The sequence below is a fragment of the Hemicordylus capensis genome, chromosome 5, assembly GCF_027244095.1.
Source record: "Hemicordylus capensis ecotype Gifberg chromosome 5, rHemCap1.1.pri, whole genome shotgun sequence".
NCBI classification, from domain to species: domain Eukaryota; kingdom Metazoa; phylum Chordata; class Lepidosauria; order Squamata; family Cordylidae; genus Hemicordylus; species Hemicordylus capensis.
The window spans coordinates 31713394-31723678 of record NC_069661.1 but is presented as its reverse complement, the minus strand read 5'-3'; positions in this window follow the sequence as shown (position 1 = coordinate 31723678).

Genomic DNA, 10285 nt, shown 5'->3' with positions numbered 1-10285 from the left:
GGTCCTCATCCTGAGGTTTTGTGGCTTTGCCTGGAGATCTTAGCCTGATTCAGACATTATGCTGTACGAGTGTATAGATATCTGTATACATATACATGTATCTGTGTGAATGACTGTGAACACAATAAATGACTGTTTATTTAAAAGTGAACCTGGATACAGGCCCTTCAAATGCATGGTGCAGATAGGAAATGAACTTCTGTACCTGCATTCAGATCCTGTACTTGTGCACACTATTCGCTCATACAAGTGTTGAACATTATGTGCAAATGAAAGGGCCTCTTGAGGCTGAAATTACAGGCCAAACTGGTACGCAATCCTAAACCTAAAAGAATCCAAAGAACCATAGGCTGTACATTCTGGCTGTGCTTTCATCCTTCAAGTCTAAAACCTACCAGGGCCAACAAGACATTTATCTAACTATAAAAGTGAAGAGTTAAAATGTCAAAACAGACCCTGAATTTGCCAAGTTATCATTCCCATTAAGCAGCACCAGAACTATTAATTATCTCTTCGGGAACTTTTATTCCTAGCGAAGGGCTCAAGATAGCAGTTCATTTCATCATAGAGACTGTTTTGCCTAAAACTGTAATCTCAAGTCCTTTTACCAGTCAGAAAACTTGACAGGCAACCAAGTAGGTTATTAACGTCTTCAATGGCTTCAAGTGCAGTATCCGATTTGCTGCCTGGCTTGGGGTTTGTCTAGACGGCTTGTTTTATTAGATAGCAGATGGTTTAGAAGTTGTTTGCAATGACAGGGCTAACTGGCTGGAATATAACTCCTCTGTTCCTCTTGATGGGCTTAGAGCAGGACAAGGAAGCTGGCCTTCCGTTTGTAATTCACACTGCTTTAATTTTATGGAATTCATTGCCGCAAGATGTAGTAATGGTCACTAGCCTAGAAGGCTTTAACAGGGAAACAGAGCTGGGAAAGGGAACAGAGCTGACCTGTCCATGAGGCAGACTGAGGTGGTTGTCTCACACAGTGAATTAGCAAAGGAAGAGGGAATGGAGCAGTAGAGGAATTGCGGAGGAGAGGAGAGTGATGGCCTAGAGCAGGGCTGCACAACTTTGCCCCTCCAGCTGTTTTTGGACTGCAACTCCCATAATCCCCAGCCACAGTGGGCAGTAGTCAGGGATGATTGGAGCTGTAGTCCAACATCTCCAGGAGGACCGAAGTTGTGCAGCCCTGGCCTACAGTGTCTCCCCAGAGAGGAGGAAGAGGAGTGGTAACGGTGGCTCTTTGTACCTACTGATGTGCCAGCAGGTAAGGGAAACAGGTGGTAGAGAAAGCGGCATTTGGCACTCCACCTCATGCACCAGAAGCCCTTTGGCTGGACCTTAAGGGAAATACAATTGATGGAGGATAGGCCTATCAATGGCTACTGGTTATGGTGCCTTTATGCCACCTTCAGATGCAGAGGCAGCATGCCACAAAATACTGGTTGCACATCAAGGAAGGGCTATTTGCCTACATGTCCCATTTCTGGGCTTCCCAGAGGGACCTGGTTGACTACTATGGGAAATAGGGTGCTGAACAATTAGACTGACTCATGTCTAACCAAGCAGGAATTCTTATGATCGTGCTGTATGTTTCCTCCCCTGCTTGGAGGATTAGCTAGATTGCATGGGTGGAATGATCTTAACTAACACCTCAATTAACAAATGCTCTTCCTAATAGAGGGTTTACAGCTTATGTTAGACAAATAGGTCAATGGTTTTCCTTTGTCTAATATTTGTAATCTTGTTTCAAGATAAATTAGACAATCAAATCACAAGTGATCTTATAACCCAGTCATACAAATTTCACTGACTCAGATTCTTGTATTACTGGTAGGTAATTGGATCTTGCTAGCTTATGCAGGGCTAGATGGACATATGTTTAGATAACTTGATGATATGATCATGGTGACCTGAGACAAAGTTTTAAAAATGCCTTCTGGGAAAGAAAACAAGGGAAATAACTGCACCAAGAGAGCTCTACAGATATTCCAGATATCTTTGCAGGCATTGGTATTACTGTAATCCAAGGTTTACATTCACACAATCCAAGATCATTCACACAATCAGAAATGGAATTCTACCCAGGTTTGGGAGCTGTGTGCACTCCCAATTTTCAGTTATGTGGAAGCAAAGTAGAAGGAAAACTTGGGTAGAAGTGATTATGTGGAAACAAGGTAGAAGGAATTTCCCTCCTACCTTGCTTCCACACAATCACTTCTACCCAGGTTTTCCTCCTGCCTTGCTTCCACACAACCAAAAATTAGTAGCTCACACAGCTCCCAAACCTGGGTAGAATTCAGTTTTCAAACCTGGGTAGAACACAGTGTTTGAATGACCTCACAGTTTTCCAGGCTGGGTACATTACTGAAGTTCCATGAATTCAAAGACATCAAGTGTGCATATGGTTACAGTACATGAACTTTTCTCACATGGCCAGAAACCATAAAATGTTCAGAGAGCAGTGAGATCACATCTGCTGCAGCTGTTCTTGACCACACATGGATCATCTCTGCAGAGTTGAGTAGCTCTGTAGGCCTTCTACAGGGGTCTAAATCTACCTTCTAGTGCTATGAAATTATGTTGAAAGGTAGATTTAGCATCAAAATAAGAAGGAACCTTATTTTAAACCTGTCCTGCAACACATGCACATTGCCCATCACTCTTGTGTGGCCAGGAGTGAAAGCAGTAGGCACAAATGTGCTTCCAACTACAGGGGGAAAGGCTGCAGTCTAGGAAGTAATGGTTTCATGATTTGAGACTTCCAGTTTAATTTCCTTGTGGAATTGTTGGCCTCCCACTATAATCCTGGTCAATCAACAATCAGGCCAATCAGGCCAGTAAGCACCACTCCAGGTGGGTGGTGAGAGCAGAAGAAAACAATTTTAAAACGTGGTGAATTTACCCATCACAGCTACCCAGTATGTACTACGCAGCAGTGGCTACAGACCCAACATCCCGTGGTGAGGTTGTCCTGCCACCACTGCTTAGTTGGCCTCCATGCATGCATGGAAGCCAACTGAGCAGTTAGGGAGGGGTAGCCTCCCAGCGAGATGCTGGTCTGTGGCCACCACCTGTCGTAAATCTGTCAGGCTAGCCAGATGGAGCGTAAAACAGGCAGAGGCAGAAGTAGAATAGCAAAGACTTATAGGAAGAAATTCTCCAAACCAGGTTCAGTCCAAGTCAAATTCAATCAATCCAACAGAATCCAAATCGCAGTCCAAGGGCAAGGTCAACACAGTCCAGGGTCCAAACACAGTCAAGGCAATACATGAACACAGCCTATTAGCTCACAGGAAATTGTCATTGCTATCAGCAGGGAAGCTGTGGTGCAGTCTTCTTAAATAGGCTGACTCCCGGTGCTGTTAATCCTGAGGCAGCAGCTTTGCCTGTTGTTCTATGCATGCAGTTCCTTAACTCTTGCTGTCTCTTGGACCGACGCCTCTCCACAGCTGAGACTGGTGGCACCTCCTGTATTGCCTCACCCGGCTCTAACTCATTTTCAACTCCCTGTGCGTCGGACCCACTCTCCTTTGCAACTTCTGGTCCTTGCCTTCCCTTTTCTGCTTTAACCTCCATCCCCTCCTTCAGCTCCTCCTCAGAGTCTTCCATCATGCCCATGACACCACCTCATACAGCATAGTGGGTAGAAGTGGCTGGTAAGTTCACTGCCATTTAAATTTGTAATCCCCCACCCTCACTATCCCACTGGAGTGGTACTCATGGACCACCACTGTCATTCGGTTCCCTAGATAGATCATGAGAAAATCGGTTCTTTATGAGTCAGTTTGTATGATATCTGAACCAACCCTGTCCACACGCAGTTAGGACCGCGGCCATGCATGTCCTGTTCCATTTTCTGGTGCATTTCCCACTTTTCATAACCGAGGAAAGTACATGTTTCTGTATGTGTGTACACAGATTGTACAAGCGTTGAACTTAATACGTGAATAAGGCTAAAGCCTTCTTCAGGCATGCCCAAAAAGGGACGCAGTACTTGTCCGGAGAGTGCACCCATAAGTCCTTCCCCAGTGCTGATGTGTCAAGAAGCATCACCCTCTCTACACTTTCCACCAGGAGCATTGTTAAGTACTTAAAAGATCTGGGCCCTGGGCCCACAGCCCCCTTTTTCATAATTAAACTCAATCGTCCTGCTCAAAGAATAATTACGTATGTTTTAAAACTTTCTAATATTAGAGGCTTGTAATATTTAATACAACACCTCTGAAAGCGGAAGCAGCAGAGAGCTCAGTGGGTCTAGGAGCTCTTTCCCATGCTCTGTGCAGGTACTCCACTGCTGCACATCCTTTCTGGAATAGGTCATGGAGGAGGGAGTTGGCTGATGAGATCCGAGGCGCTGAGCAATTAATTGAGAGCCTGTTCCCTATTTCCCACCCACTAATGGTGCACCTGTTCTCCACACTTGTGGTGTTCCCCTGACCAAGCAAACACTATACGTGTAATGGTGGCTGCTTCCATGATTAGAAAGCTGAGGTGCCTCAGCCTTCCCATCATGGAAACAACTACCATCATGCTTATGGCATTTGCCTCTTCAGGGAAACACCCTCAGCTTGGAGAGTCCAGCAATGTGAGGCTTCTCAGCATGCCAGTGCAAGGCTGGGGCTTGCTGGTGAGCTCTTGGGACACTGGACATGAGTACAGCATCCTCTCCCCCCCCCCCTCTTTCATCTCTGAAGAGGGCCTAAGTTTGTCTCCACTGAAATAAAACAGGCAAGGGAGCTCCATGTATGCACCGGAGCTTCTGTGACTGCAACAGATTTGTGGATTGGGGTGAAGAAGATTAACAAAGATGCATGACTTCAGGGAGTACTATTAGCAGAGCAAACACTGGTGACACCTTTTGGAATTAGCTAGATCTAATAAGGGTGGCCTGTGAATTAGCGCTTCTGTTAACATTGGATGGAGGGTTTTCAAGGAACATGAAGATTCCATCATCTCTGAATAGGAATAAATGTTGTTCTTGTTGCATTATTAACATCTGGGTGTGCGCGCCACTTAAACAGCATTATTAATCAGCTAGGAAATGTGTCAGCTATTTTCTTCTCTTATTTCACTAGCTTATCTTTGATATTTAAAACATGCAGCTAGTGAAGAAGTGTAACATTAAACAGCCAATGATGCAGGGCAATCAAGCTTTCTGGAGTTAATACTAGTAATTTATTTAGCACACTTTGCCCGTATAAGTAAATAGATCTTTTCTGTACAGTAGACGCTAATGACTGATGATAGTTGCACATTGCCATAGAAACTAGGGAGAGCTCATCCATAAATCAAAAGATATAAAGTGAATACACTCCAAATGTGTCATTAGAGATTGAAGTCATCCTAGACCAATTCTTTTGCAAAACACCCTGAACCAAGAGCATCTTTTGTACACATTTTGCATTGTATGTCGAAGGAGGATTTATCTGCAAAGTGTTCTACAAGACAACTGACTAGATTACATGTATTTGTGGCTCTGTTTGCAAATGCCAGCGTGAATGACAGCCCAGGCTCTCTGTGGGATGGAAACCAGAGCACCAATGAGTCATTGTGTATGATGCTGTTTCACACCGGCGTTGTTTGCTGTACATACTGAGTATGTGTGCAAATCAATACAAGAGACACAGGAAAGGTGCATGTGTCTAGCAATAGATCGCCCAGCGTGCGTCACAGCCAGATTCGTGGGACTTCAGGTCATTTTACCACTCCCTACGGCTGAACTCCCCATTTGTCTAGATGAAAGTGTTTCCAAGAGCCGACCAGCAATTAGTGTGGAGGTTTTCAGTGTATGCACTAGTGTATGGCTGCCAGCCAGTGAATTTGTAATCAGAGCTAGGCCAGCCAAGGGAAAACAAAATGTCATGTGGGAAGCTGCAGTTCTCCCACAAAAAAGCTCCTGCTCACAGAAAATTAGCATAGCAGGTATGGGCATCCGCAGGACTTTTTCCAGGGTGTGGCAAAAGCTGTAATCTTGTATCCTCTTATCTGGGAGTAAGCTCCATTGAATTCATTGGGAATGCCTCTTTGTTCCCCCACACCTCCGGATAGCTTTGATACCAGACAGAATAGTATGGCCTAGCCTAGGGTGCTGGTTTTGTATGTGTAGGGAGTCATTTCAGAAGGGGGAAGTGTTCAAACATGCAGCAATAGCCACATTGCAGTCTAGAGTATAGGCCAATAAAAGGTTTAATTGTTGATCCTGCTCAGTGTGTGAACTGACCATAAGCTTCTGGTCCAAATGAATTTCTAGAGCTATTTTTCTTTGATTACCTGTTCTCCTTTTCCCACGAACTGTACAAGATACATAAGAGGCCATTGATCATGGATATTATTGGATATGTGAGAAGAGCAGCACACACCAGACTGTTTCTAATAATTCAACTATTGATTGCTTACAATTCATGGGGAAAATCCCGGGGCAGAAAAACTTCTAGAGTTTTAAAAAGTATTACTACTACTACTACTACTACTACTAATAATAATAATAATACTAATACTCAGCTCCGGGTTTGGCAGCAACCATGGGGGTTGAGGCTGCAGAGGGGGGTCTCTGGTGGTTCGCCCCCAGCCTTCCCTGGTCTCCAAAAGGCCCATTTTGGGATTGTTTTGGCCTTCTCTGAGGCGGCAGCGGCCTTTTTGGAGGCTGCCACAGATACACCCTGGCTTTTTGTGCAAATGGTCAGGGCATACGTGTGGCGGGCTCCAAAATGTCCACCACCACCTCAGAAAGGCCAAAACAGCCCTTTGGAGACCAGGGGGTGGCGGGCGGGGAGGGAGAACTGACAGAGATAACCCCCCTCCCCGCAGCCACGGCAGCACCTCGAGGCTGTTGTTGAACCCAGTGTTGAGTTTTAAAAAATAACTCTAGAACCCCCCAAACGACCTCAAATTTGAGCCGAACTGGGCCCTTCATTCAGGGTCTCAAAACCAAACATGCCTGATTCAATTCGAGTCTGATTCAGACTCAAACCAAACTGGCCAACCTGTTTTTGTGCACACCCCTAATTTCACGAGGGATAGGATTTTGACTTTTTAAAATATTTTTGATCTTTCTTCACTTGTTCTGCACTCTTACTGAACTGCAGCATGCACACATCCCTGATATTTCTGAAGAAGCAAATAATCAATTATGCTATGTCTGACCATTTGCTTCCTGTCTTTTTGTTATATATGGACTAGTCATGAAATAACAAATCTCTTATACCAGGGATTGCACAGCTCACTAAGTTCAATGAAAGCAGAGTTCACAGTAATGATCCAACTTTGTACTTAAGTATATGTGAGCGATTGCACATCTACAGACATCTCCAGCATGTGAAGGTACATCCGTTTATTTGGAAGTAAATGAGCATGCTCAAAGCATCCATCCCACTTTGTAGTTTCAATTCAAAGTCTCTGATGGATTTCCCTATGCTGTTGCTAGGAAACCAAAAAACTGTCTAACAAGGACTGTATTGACTATGAATCTCACCCCCCCCCGAAAAGTCTGCTTTGTTATGGTAAATGAAGTGGGTGTTGTGGGATTTATTAACAGATCAGTGGCAGTGGCAAAACTGAGCACTTAACAAAAAAGAAAGAGGGAAATTAATTCCCCATGACTGTAACCTGTTTGATGCAAAGTGCTTTGACATGGAGTGGTTTTTGCAAATGTCAGGTAGCCTTGGTCAGTGCCTGGATCACCCTCAACCCACAGAAGGGCTGTGTTCTATCTTCTGCTGATTGTTTTTAGTCCAGCTGGACCAGGAAGGTCAGTGCAATCCAAATCTGTCACTCTAGCACTAAATCGCCACATCAGTTGGCATTTATAATTTGAGGTACCTTTTCTTCCTCTTCCAGTTTAGTGCTGCAGGTCAAATTTGGGTCTAAATCTGTACTATATTGTGTCATGAGGACACGCGGCACTGGAATCCACCTGCCTAAGAGTGCAAGCCATGTTTCTGCATTTGGGCATATGCAATGGCTTTTAAAGCAAGGGCATGTTGGGTTTATGCCAGGGGTTCCCAACCTGTGGTACTCCAGATGTTGCTGAATTACAACTCCCATCATCCCCAACCACAATTTATTGTAGTTGTAGTTCAGCAACATCTGGAATACCACAGGTTGGAACCCCTGTCTTATGTGTTGGACTAGGACTGAGAAGACCCAAGTTCAAATCCCAATTCAACCATGAAACTCACTGAGTGACTCTGGGCCAGTCATGTATCTCTCAGCCTAATTTAGCCTCACAGGGTTGTTGTGGGGATAAAAATAAGTAAGTACACTGCTCTGAGCTCCTTGGAAGAAGAGTGAGATATAAATGTAATAAACACACACACACACACACTTCAGATCAGAGGTGTCAACAGGAATTTCTGGCCCACCCACTCCACAATTTTTTGACAACTCTGCTTATATGCCAGTCAGCAATATCCAGCCTAACAGAGACAAGTAGCTGTTTGCTACTGATACTGCTGTTTGCTATGGAAGCAGATGGCTTCCATTCTGTCTGGGACAGAGAAGCAATGGGCAGTGTAGGAATTCTGTGTCCCACTGGGTAGCATAATGGATTCATGCCCTTTGTGGGAGTGGGAGAGTTCCTCTCCTTCAGTGAAAACAAACTCTACAGGCATGTGTCCTTTTCTTCGGATCTACCTAACCATGATAGGCAACATTCAGTGGGAGGACAGCTGGCATTGGGCAAGTTCAGACAATCAAAATCAAAACCATGGTTTAATTCAGGGGTGTCCAACTGCGGCCCTCCAGCTGTTGTTGGCCTACAACTCCCATCATCCCCAATCTCAGGGGCCAGTAGCCAGGGATGATGGTAGTCAGGCCAACAACAGCTGGCAAGCTGCAGTTAGACGCCCCTGGTTAAGATCATGGGTAGACAATCTGAGGCTCTCTGGCTGTTACTGGACCACAACTCCCATCATTTCCAATTGCAATAAATTAAAGAGCCTCAGTCCCCCCCATCCCATTTAAATTATCATAAATGGGCATGGGAGAGCTACAGGCCCATAAGTGGGGCATCTTCTTTGCATACTGGGGGGAAAGACAGAAAGCTTCTAGTTTCAGTTTTAAACTAACCACAGCCTTGCAGGTCACTTGAAGTCAAGGAACTGTGGTTAGCTTTAAGTACAGTATACTATATTTACCCAAATAGAAGATGACTCTGAATTTAAGATGATCCCCATAAAAATAGAGGTTAAATACAGCTTATACTTATTTACCCAAATGGAACAGGACTCTGAATTTAGGATGATCCCCAATTTCTAACATCAAAGAACTTGGAAAAAAATCTAGTCTTAGATACAGTTCACAAAAGGATCTGAAACCACAGTTTGATGCTGGTTTGTTGGAAGAAATCATTGGCTGCATTCGCATGTAACATGAAACCGTTGGTCCAATGGACCTGCAGTTCCACGCCCCCACTCCCTGCTCTTCTGTCCAAATTTGGATGCAACCAAAAGCGTCCTCTCTGCAGTCAGTGAGACTGCAGAGAGATGGTAGAGCTGGCTGTATTGGCTTCCTTCTTGACTGAAGGACAGCCCACACAGCCAATCATGCTGGAGTTGCCTCCCCCAACTCCAGTTCCAGGAGACACAGCCTGCAGTTCTGCATTCGGAAGTACCACAAGCTGTGTCCAACCTCAGGTTGTGCTGATAAAACTCACTGAAACCCGAGGATTCAGATTGGAGTTCCAAATCTGAATCCTCAGTTTTGCCACTGCACCAACCCCCATTTGCCCACATTCAGACGTAACGTCCACAGAACCGCTGGCCCATTCAACTGTGGTTCTGCATTACGTGTGAATGCAGCCATTGTTAAAACTAACCACTGTCACCTGAGTTCAGATTACACACAGAGCTGAGGTTGCAATAGTTTAGAATCTAACGTGGAGGCTTTTGATGTCCAACTCTAATGTGTGAAGGAGAGGAAGGGAAGGAAGGGAAGCAGGCTCTGCTGGACTCCTGGACAATCCTACCCTCTTATGGCTCCTTGGAATCATTTGTAATATTGTAAACCTGGGGGTGGCCACCTAAAGTTCTCCAGCTGTTGTTGGACTATACCCCCATCTTTCCTAGCCATAATTTCTTGATATTGTCCATTTCTTGAGATGAATGACCTCAAAACAATGGTACATCTGCTGGTAATCTCTAGTCTGGATTACTGCAATGCGCTCTATGTGGGGCTTCCTTTGTACATAGTCTGGAAACTGCAGTTGGTCCAGAATGCGGTGGCCAGATTGGTCTCTGGGTCATCTAGGAGAGACCATATTACTCCTGTGTTGAAAGAACTACAC